We start from the raw sequence: 9387 nt of genomic DNA, 5'->3' as shown, positions 1-9387 counted from the left end.
AGACACTCATATTGGAAGAATGCCCAATTCCCAATATAAAATGAATGGTGAATTGGGGCAGGGCGTGCGATGGTGAGCAGAATATGTTTCTGCTCCACATTTAAATTACTATGTTTCTTTCTTAATTTTAAGAATAACAGAGAAACAGGTAGGAATTCTTTTGGGGCTACCAGACTATCCCACTTTCTCACCAGATGGCAGTATTCACAAAGGCTGTTGTTGAACACTCTATGAAGCGTGAACAAAAAATCCTGATGAAAAGCCTTTTGTAATTAAGGTGTGCCCAAGACCTGTTTTTTTCCTGCTGAGATCTGCTGATAATCAGGTACAGTATGCACCACACCAGTGGTTCTTGTTTAGTGCTCCACAGCTTGCAGTAAAAACATACTGTGATTGGTCCAGCAAGAGGTCTCACACTGTTCCTCTTCTGCCATTGTACCCCACCTCCTCCAGTTATTCTCTCTCTCTCTCTCTCTCTCTCTCTCTCTGCATGTAGCTATGCACCCAGTCAAAATGTATGTATAAACATTTCAATTAAATTTGCAATGTATATTGTATAGAGAGTATACATTTTGCTGTCATTCTGCAATCAGGATTTCAAGCAAAGTCACATGTTCTCATCTACAGAATACCAGGTTATTTGGGGCCTTTTTGGGATGAGGTGGGTACTTCTGCCTGTCTCCAACTCCACACTGGAAAACTCTTGGAGATTTGGAGAACAGACAGTGCCTGAATGGGGTGGGGTTTAAGTAAGGCAAGAGCTTGGTGGGCATGTGATGTCATAGAGGTTGCCATCAAAAGCTATCATTTTCTTTGGGTAACTGATCTCTGTAGTCCGGACAGTCAGTTGTAATTCCAGTAGACTTCATACCCCATCCCACCCACCCTCAGGATGGTAAGCCACTGATGTATTTTCCTGCCAATGTAAATCTCTGACAGATGTCTTTCCTAATTAGGGTCAATAGTGTGAAGGAGAGGAACAAACAGAAGAGGAACCATTTCAACTAAATAAGTAAAACCAGGGCTTTTTTCCAGCTGGAGCGCAGTGGAACGGAGTTCTGGCACCTCTTGAAAATGGTCACATGGCTGGTGGCCCCGCCCCCTGATCTCCAGACAGAGGGGAGTTTAGATTGCCCTCCACACTGCTGGAGCGGCGTGGAGGGCAATCTAAATTCCCCTGTCTGGAGATCAGGGGGCGGGGCCACCAGCCATGTCATCATTTTCGCCAAGGGTGGTTTAAACTTTTTAAAACTCCCCCCTTGTTTCAGCTGACCCAAACTGACATCATTGGTCTTGGGAACATGCATACACACATGTGGTACCGGGGCACCACCTCCCGCCAAGAGTTGCCCCCTGTGCTGGCAACCCACTGAGTTCCACCACCTCTTTTTCCAGAAAAAAAGCCCTGAGTAAAACTCAAGAGGAGTGCATTTTAACAGTAAAAAGGATATGCTCCCCAGTTCTGACCTTATGGGGGGGAGTTAATATTATAACACCCCACCCTGCCCAACATTTCCCTCCACTTTTGCCTTCCTGAGTATGCATGTGTATAACATTTATACATGCTGGCCATCCAGCCGCATCCCCAGGGGCAACCCCATAGTGTCCCTCCTGCCACTCCTGCAGGCTGTGGATGGGAGGAAGCTGCAAGCTTCCCAAGCACCCTGTCAATGCATGCTTGGCCCTTGTGTGTGACAGCCAGCAGACCAAAGCAGACTGTGGCAGCTGCCACCAATGCAGCAATGCCAGCCATGCACTTCTGGCCTCAGGGCACAGCCTCCCTCCATTCAAGGAGCATATCCAGCTGCTCCCTCTCAATTTCTACCCACATGGCAGAGAAAGTAGGTGGGATGCAGTGTACAGAGCCTGGACCCCCAGCTCAGGCCACATGTCTCCCACGTCCCACTGCGGGCCAGAGCCTGTGGCACCCACTCCCAGGTCTGCCCACCCTGACAGCCACAATCCTCCTCCAGTGTTGCTCTGCCCTCCTTGGAGGATATAGTCCACCCATGGCACAGGGTCTCCTGTGATGCTCCATGATACCCCCTGCCCCCATCATCAGCCATGTCCACTCCTCCAGCACTGGAATCGTCTGGCATATCAGCTAGCTCCATCTTCTCCTGGCTCCCTCCTCGACCTGGGGGGGCTAAGCCTGGGGCCTGTGGTGGGGTGGACCCCCCCCCCCAGTCTCCTCCCCAGTGGCACCTGACGACTCTGGAGTGGCCTCCATGCTGAGTAGTTTACCTGCATGAGGAAAGTGAGAGTGCAAGCAGCTTGTGAGGGCGGCTGGGCCACATCATCAGGCTCCCTATCTGCCCTGGCATGCGCCACTCCCCTGATCATGAGCTCACCGGTCAGGACCTCGATGCTGAGGCTGACAGGAGGGATCACTGCATGAATGACCATCCCAGGCAGACCCTCCTTCACTGCCCACCTGTATAGGGTGCCTCTGGCCATGAAAATGCACACACGATTCCAAGCTTGCCCAAAGGAGTCATTCCAGTATTTCATGGCAGACAGTTCTAGCCACATGGTGTGCCTCTGGGCTAGCACTCGCTCTGCTGCCATGCACCAAAAAGCCTGACAGTGACTGGTGGATGAGGTGGCTCTGGCCATGGTGAGGGCAATGCTGGTGTGCTCTAGCACTAGGCCATACAGGAGCACCTTCTCAGCCTTGGTACAGTTCGGCTACCGCTGGCTGCTGCTCCCTCTGGGGCAGAAGGGCTGCTTGTCACAACACTAAAGCCCACATGGAGATAGTGGGCAGGGAAGTCACAAGCTGGTGGCTCATCTGGTTTGGGTGGCCTTCAGGCTATCTGGGCCAGTCTGATTGAGACTTTTAACCCTGGAAGTACTACTAGGGAGCTGGCACATGCCTGCAGCACTACATGCATGCTTCCACCTCCTTGGACCAGTATTTCCCATGGAAATACCAATCTGGGGGAGGGGCATGGCCCTCTCATCACCTTTCCCTGTTCTTTGGTACTCCATGGGTTAATACTCCTAGTCAGAATGGAGGAATAACAAGCATCCACCTGTCCAGCGCCCCCCCCCCCCACTTTCACTGGTAAAGAAAAGAACCCCTTGGGGGGTGAGGAGTTCCCCCCGCGGGCATATGCCCATGGTGTGTGGACTGGCCTGCACCCCCTCCTGCAAATCATCCCTGTCCCCCAAGCCACTGTGGCCATCTGTGTCACACCTCGTTTGCCTCCCCATCATGTGAGGGTGGGCCAGGGGCAGCATACAGTGGCAGCCCCCATGGGAACAATGCTCCCCTATTCTGTACAGGGGCTGAGCCACCCAATGGGGTGGAGGCATCCGATGGATCCTTGAGGCTGCTGCTTCCCTGGCAGCCAAGGGTTGAGGAGGACCATTCCTGGGGATGTGTTGTGGAGCTGCCCCAGGAGGACTTGGTAGTGGAGACAGGGCTGCTGCCAGACACGGACTAGCAAAGAGGATGTCCAGCCATGTGTTTCCAACTCCCCTTGGCTGGGACGGGAGCTATGCCTCTTTGCACAGTGGTTGGAGCCACGAGGATCATTTCTCATGCTGCCTTCTCAGGAATGGGGTCGAGTCGTGGGCTGCCTGGGGAACGGCTCCATGGGTAGCTCAGATGGCAACTGGAAAGGATCATTGGGGGCTGGAACAGGCATGCTCCCAGGCCTCCCTGATGTGTCATGACCAACCTGAAAGGGAAACAGACTCATATGTGGCAAAGGGCCAGACCTTGCGCAGGTCACAGACAGATCTGCCATGTCCTGGGAGGGTGTTTATGGCTGGGGGAAGTTCTGTTGTCACAGGTGCTCCTGGCAAACAGACGAGGGATGTCCCTCTGGCAAGAAAGTGCTTCTTGTCCACATCTAGCTGTTCTGCTCCTGTGGCTACTCCTGGGAGGGACACAATCATGGAGTCACACACCTGCCTTTGCAGGGGAGTTATAAGAGCAAGCACCTAGTAACCCCAGCTAAGTCTCCAAGGCAGTGGGTTCTCAGGCAGAACCTCCAGCCACCTCCTTACTTACCTGGGGTCATGGACATTCTGGACGGAGGTTATGTAGGGCTCCAGGGGAGCTGATTGCATGTGAGGGGGGCGGGATTGGCCGCTGCGGGGACACAAGCAGATTGGTCCCTGTGGTAGTCTGCATTCTATGCTCCATCAGGCTGCTTGGGAGGAGCTGGGCGTGGGAAGCAGCGATCTACTTTCCTGTACAATGGGTGCCTGTTATGCCATTGTTTTTACATTGTGTAATTTTCCACCACTGCTGGGGACGTTCCCATGCCCAAAATGGCTTAGGGAGCCAAGTAAATCATGCCTCACCCCCCAGGTAACCCCCTGGGCCGCCAGCACAAGGACTTATGTCCCGGTTACACCCACGCTCAACCAACACAGCTGGACATCATTGGAGACCCTGACGGAGCACCACTGGGCTGCTGCACTGGCGAAGGAGGTGTTATGCTGGAGTAAGTCTGGGATACCCCAGAGTAATTCCTAGTTGACTCCCAGGGTGTTTTTGCCCCACCCCTCAGAATTGTGCTGCAATTTATGAACAACCTACGCACAATGTAATTTTTAATTTTATACTTTTTGATATGCTAAACTATTTAAATATTTAGTGGCTTAGTAACTGAATTAAAATATCTAATTGTTTGATAGCCCTGTACATATAGACCTTGAATACAATTTCTTTTCAGCTAGAATTTTTGCATTGAACAAACGATACTGTATATTCAAAAGTTTTTTGTAAAATGATTTTATAAAAATCTGCAATCAGATTTGATTTACAAATCACAGATCTTTCCTTAATATGCTTAAGCGATCATAACATAACTTTCAATGTGCAGTTTTCATGAATGTAAGGTGTGTTTATTTCTAAAGCCTTGATATTTTACAAGCACAATGTACCTCATATCTGCCTGAATTAGCAAGCATCCTGTTTTGCAAACAGGAGCTAAAGGTCATTCTCTAATTAATGCTGGTAACACTAAAATCCCAATAAAATAGTCTGGATTCTAGAGTTGTAATTCGAGAAGAAAACATCTTAGCGTCCTTGGTGCAGTGGAACAGACGGAACATAAATTTCTTTCCCAGTGTGTGAATGAGTAGTCTGGCACAGACACGAAGGGGGTGGGGGGAGCCTGCAGTGAAAACCAAAGGCAGCAGTGGAGCTAAGTCTATGAAGCTTCTCTTTGTGATGTATATGTGTTACACAGGTTGCCATAGTAGCTGCATCCATAACAAAAGGGGGCCAGCTGCAGGGCACAAGTAGGTCAAAGGAGTCTAAATAATGCCCAGTTTGAAAAGTATCCAGATCAGAGAAGGAGGAAGAGAAGGGAAAATGGGATGGATAGAGATAAGAGTTAAAGATGTAAAACTATTGTATACAAAGGTTTGGAAAGTATCTTTTCCCCTCAAGCCAAGTTACATTCAGGGTGTCCTTTTAATGTTCCAATTGCGTTATTATTCATGATTGTCAGTTCAAACCACCCAAAATTGCTTTCTGGAATCACTTTTTTCCTGGGAAGGGCTTTCTGTGAGCCCAGTGTGTGTGTATGTGTGAGCACTTCTTTACTCATTTTCCTCATGACATTACTCCCACCTATTTTATATCTGTTTAGCAGCAACATACGTTCTAAAACATGGGTATGCTACTATCACATCAAGTTAAGACTCTTGTCATTTTAAAAAACCTGCCTGCAGTAACCTCCTCAGGGTTTCCCCTCATATGTTAGGTACTACTACATTTTCATGTGTTTGTTTCAAGTAGGTCACCAAGTTCTGCAGTAGAACAGTAGGATTTGAATCCAGTTATATTTCAGAGACCAACAATATTTTCAGGGTATAAGCTTTTGAAAACTAAAGCTTCCCTCTTCTGTACAGAGACTCCACTTTCCACTTCTCTCTGTATCCAAAGTAGAGATGGGCACGATCCAAAAATTTTTAACGATCCAGCGGATTGTGGATTGGCGCCAACGACGATCCCGAAATAACGATCCGCGCCAATCATCTCCCGTTCCCGAGCCGTTGATCGTGGATCGTGGACCGTGGGGGCCAAAGTGGGGCGCGCTGCTATTTGCACCATCCACATATATCCTACTGCTTTTCCCCACATCCATTGTGTTAACAAGTGGATAATCTACATGCTGGAGATCTGGTGGGGGGGCAGCAGGGTGAACACACAGAAAATCAGTTTAGTAACAATAGTAGTAACATAGTGACAATCACTGAGAAAGGTACACTCAGTATCTAGACCCACTTTGCTTAGTCACTGTTTTCAATCTTGCACAACATTCTCTGTTTCATGTCCAACAGTTGTACAGAAAACAAAAACTAAAACAAGTTTTAGACTTGCCATCATCTTCTTAATAGCTCCTCCCACAAAAAAGTATTAAAATAGCCATAAAACAAGAAATCTTCCTTTAGCAAAGTGTATTCTTGGTGCAGACAGAAGGGGCCTTTATGTAATCAGGAGGAGTACATGACCTTTGTGGCAGTGAAAATAAAGCCTACGTATGAAGACTATGTTGACATGCCAGCAAACTGCGGGAGGCTGTAGCTATGTCTCTTGCCTTCTCCCATGGTGTTTCAGTCCCAGTGGCACTGCCAGCACCTAGGGCAGATGGATAATTGGCTTTGTTTGCTGAATACAATGATCTGGTATGCTGCTGTTCAGTGAAAAAGGCAAACTCTAGGTCAAGTAAATAAAAAGGCATCCTAGAAGCTGCTTGGCATAGACTCTTGGCATTTAGGTGAAAGCAATCCTTGGTGGTACCTTTGGAACACAGTGTCATTGCAAAACAGCAATTAACTTATGATGATCAGGATTCAAAGAGACATTAGATGTGTCTACGGGCTTGGGCATGTTCCACGGAGTGTTACTTTTTCTTTGGAATGGCTAACCCTCATCCATATCACAAATTTGCTTTTGAAATACATTGCTTTTGAAACTTCCCAAAATTTGCTACCTAAGAGGGGGACAAGTCCAAAGCTCCATGGGGCATGCAGAATTAGTTGCAGTGAGAGGTAGGGGAGAAAGTAGCGGGACAGCGAGCACCCGTAGCATATCCCCATTGGTGGGGAATTGGGGTCAGGAGTGGTTGGCTGTCTCACAGCACAGTGGCAAGGACAGACACCCATGTGGGGAAACCCTTGGACAAGCCAGTCCTCTCCCAGGTTTGCGGCGGGGGGAGGGAGCTTTAAAGGGATGAACCATGTTGCCTGGCCAAGCCAGGGCATAGTCATATGATGGATGGCTTATACCCGGGGCAGAGGGTAGCTCACCCAGACAGGTCAAGGTGGAGGTCCAAGAACAACCCCAGGGCCTGACCATTGTTGTGGTTGCAAGTTATGTCGTTGTTATTTAATAAACAGCCCTTTATATCTCAACTCTGGTGTCTGCCTCTTCATTCCGACTGGGGGAGGGGGATTACTTTTTCTTTGGAATGGCTAACCCCCATCCATATCACAAATTTGCTTTTGAAACTTCCTAAAGTTTCCTATGTGAGAGGGGGATGAGTCCAAAGCTCCATGGGGCATGCAGAATTAGTTGCAGTTTCTTTGGCTGCAGGTCTATGTCCCAGTTTCCCCTCCTCCCCCACCCCCTACTGATACTTCTTTGGAATATCTGAATATCTAAAGGAACTGCAAAAGAGAAGTAAGGTACAATTCAAGAGAAGGGCTGATAGTTGGTTGGGTTTTTTTAAAATGAGTAATATTGAGTAATTTGGGACTTCATCTAATTTGGGACTTCATTTACTGTTTCTGCACAGTGCTTGAAATAAGTTAACAATGTGTCTTTTCACTTCCTTATTTCTTACTATCTTTGGCTAGCACCCCTTCCTTGTTTGTGTGTTTCTCATACCAGTACTGTTGCATAGGGGTAACAAAACAAAGCAAGCTGAAAGGATATCAAAGGCATTACTGAGCTCCAGCATGTCCACTATAGACAAGACGCAATGATCAGCCAAGATTCACTTAGGTTTTCATCTCACAAAACGGAATCTTTGCATTATTTGTACCTTACAAAGTCAGGCCTCTGCATTATTCCATGCATTTCCTAATAAGCACATTTTAGTTATAAAGGAAAGCATCTTGGGAGCAGTTCCATTAAAGACTCTATAAAGTCTCTATACATGATTTTGGCACAGTATAAGCATCAAAGATAGAACAAAAGTAAATAACAAAAGGGGGAAGAAATCTCTTCGCCATGCATGCATCTGTGCATGTGACAGGGAGTTCTTCTAATATCTGCAGAAAGTGACATTGTAAAACAGCATCTCATTTAGATACTTGCACATTGCTCCAACAATGCAGTTCTAGGCAGTAATTCAGCTCATGAAAACAGCAAAACAGAAGAGCAAAGGCTTAAACGCAGCCTTGCATTGTAGTTCCGGTCCCAATCTTTTCCCTGCCACATAACCCCACTGGGATCTCCAATAATGAACTCAAAGCATTCCATCTTGTTTGCCTCTTTATTGCATATATTTAGGCAAAAATCTCATGTATTGTAAAGCACAGGAAGGTTGAAATGCAGCTGTTACTCAACCAGGGGCAGACTGGTGCTTGAACCCTTTGGGAATATTCCTAATGGGCTGCTACTCTGGAGGGGCACTGACAAGCAAAGCCAAGCAGCCCCTGCAAGAGCCAGCAGTACTGCAAGGTTCACTCAGCCTTGGACCGAGGCAGTGGCAGTGAAAACAGTAGGTGTAGGCTCACCTATAGAGTAATTTGGAACTGCTTGCTCCAGAACTTTTCTAATGTTCCAATCTGCTCTTGACATCAACATGTCCTACACAGCCATCAATCAGAGCCTGGTAGGAATACATTTAAAATGGGCTACTCTGTTTTCCATACCAGAAACCTGATCATCATACTTTGGTACTGGTATCAAGATAAAGGCTGTAAAACACAGTAAGTGGCCTGCATGAATTCAGTCTTAGAGTTTTTTCTTCTAATGAAGATGGGCCAGCAATCTACATCAATTGTGATGTCACCTTAAATTATGTTAAAGTATTTTGAGTCATATTATTTATTTGTTACTTTGTTTATATTTCACCTTTCTCCCCAGTGTGAATCCAGATTACCCTCTGTCGTCCTCCTCCTCTCCATTTAATATCCCTGTGAGGTAGATTAGGCTGAGTGTGTGGAACTGGCCCAAGGTCACCCAGCATAATTCCATGGTAGAGTGGGGATTCGAATTTGGTTCTCCCAGATCCTAGTCCCACAGTCTAGCCCATATGCTATACTGCCACAGGTTGAATTGATTGTAGCCAGACGAGGGAAAAAATTACCTACATTATAATAAAGCAATGCTAATAAAGCAATGTACTTCTTCTGAAGTTAGTGAACACCGGATGGTCATTCATGAAAAGCTCATGTACTGTGTCATAG

Source organism: Eublepharis macularius, chromosome 4 (genome assembly GCF_028583425.1).
Source record: "Eublepharis macularius isolate TG4126 chromosome 4, MPM_Emac_v1.0, whole genome shotgun sequence".
In the NCBI taxonomy this organism is placed as follows: Eukaryota; Metazoa; Chordata; class Lepidosauria; order Squamata; family Eublepharidae; genus Eublepharis; species Eublepharis macularius.
This window is presented reverse-complemented; position numbering follows the sequence as displayed.